A 2,187-nucleotide genomic window follows, 5' to 3' on the forward strand; every position below is an offset into this window, starting at 1 on the left:
ATATATATACACACACACACATAGATAGATAAGCATACTGTAAATGTCTAATAGTATTGTTTTTATGGGGTTTACTACATTTAATGGCTAAACAAGTGTCCCTCTTTACTGACTGTGGACGCACTGAAAATAAAAATCACAATCTTAAGCCCAGCATTATAAACATTAAGTTCATTAGCAGAACAATACTATTATTGAACTTACACATTAGATGAGTACAGCGCCACCGAAGCACAGCTGTAGTTTGGCTGCAAGAGGTTAGAAAGAAGAAAACACACACACATACAAGATAAAAATCTGGTTATATTACGCAATACACATAACTCTAAGAAAAGTGGGATAACCGCTCTTTACGCGTGGGGTATTAGATACTAGATACTGTAGACAAGCAAGTTTCTAACCCCCGAACAAAGTTATTACACAGTTCCGTTGTAATGGTCATCCCACGTACTTAGGCCTACTTCCAAAACGCTCGAGCTTACGACACTTTTTCACTAAGGTGTTAAAATTATTCTAAAAACAAGTACTTATTATTATACTTTATGGAATATACAGTACTGGCGTTAACACATGATCAAATTGTATTTAATATAGATTTACGATTACTGAAAATAGGTGAACTTGAAAAATATTTGAAACTTATCGAAGTCGTATGAATTCTTAACGAACAATATGTATACCATTGAAGTTATAGTATCTAAATCAGTGCCCCCTCCCCAATGTTTTTTTTATTATTATTTTTCTTTTGGATGGTTACAATTTTTAATAAATATTTTGGCTGTTAAATTTGTCTCCCGGCGGGTGAGCGATAAATTTACATATTCACAAAGCTAAAATCTGGGGTTCGATTCCATGCAGTGGACAAAGCGCAGATGACCAATTGTATTGTTTTGCGCTAAAACAACTGGTAGGTTTACGCAACCCGTAGTAGTTAAGCGCATATCATCTGCCAAATCAATGATTCAAACTCAGTCTTGGTGAATTTTCAGACCGTGTAATATTAATTAGAAGTGTGATTCAATTTTAAATTCACTCTGTGGTCGAGTTTTCGCCGCACACATTGATCTTCAAATACAATTGGCTGTATACGTTTTGCTGGTCAACATTGGTCAGATAGAACACTGGGTAAAACGAATTAATGAAAATTACTACCACAAGAGGATCCGAAGTGAAACAATAAAATGAAATCAGTTTTTTAAAAAGTCACTAAAAATCAATTTTTTGTCTATAAATCACACCAGAAACTTTAATAAGTATAAAATTACATTTGGAAAAATAACTGATTCAAATTTACACCTATTCTTTATAAGATAGAAAACAATGACGTCATGATTACGTTCAATAAGTATTGTTACAGATTTGAGTATAAAAAAATAGTGTTCGTAAAACAGACGGCGAAACATTGTTGAGCTAATAACTCCGCAAACATGAAATGTTATTGTTAATATATATAGTTGATTCGATATATAATATGCAATAATGAATTAGGCTCAAGTCCTAACATTAGTCACGCACCTAAATTATTTTAATTACTTTAGGTGACCAGCTGGAATACGGGAGTTAGGTAAATTCATGATTAAAGAAAGGTTATCTTCGGAACGAAAAGTTGCTTCCCTTATATGGAATTGTAAAAAAAGAAAAAAAAGAAACTGCTAAACACAAAATGTGAACCGCAAATTTACATGTATCTTTGCATGGAGCCAACAAACCTTCGTACCAAATTCGGTGAAGATCCATCAACAGGGGGTGAAGTAGTGGTAAAGAAACACCCAGAAAAAACGCAAAATGCAAAACTGAAAACCTGTATCTCCCCAATGGACCAAATGAACCTCCATACACAATATGGTCAGAGAAGCATCTACAGGGGGGGCGAGGTAGTGGTAAAAAACGCCCATAAAAACAGCAAAACACAAAATGCACGGACCTAATGAACCTCTTACACAATTTGGTGAAGATTCATCTACAGGGGGCGAGGTAGTGGTAAAAAACGCCCATAAAAACAGCAAAACACAAAATGCACGGACCTAATGAACCTCTTACACAATTTGGTGAAGATTCATCTACAGGGGGGCGAGGTAGTGGTAAAAAAACGCCCATAAAAACAGCAAAACACAAAATGCACGGACCTAATGAACCTCTTACACAATTTGGTGAAGATCCATCCACATTCTGCAAAGTAGTTCATGA

Source organism: Limulus polyphemus, unplaced genomic scaffold (assembly GCF_000517525.1).
Source record: "Limulus polyphemus unplaced genomic scaffold, Limulus_polyphemus-2.1.2 Scaffold3597, whole genome shotgun sequence".
NCBI classification, from domain to species: domain Eukaryota; kingdom Metazoa; phylum Arthropoda; class Merostomata; order Xiphosura; family Limulidae; genus Limulus; species Limulus polyphemus.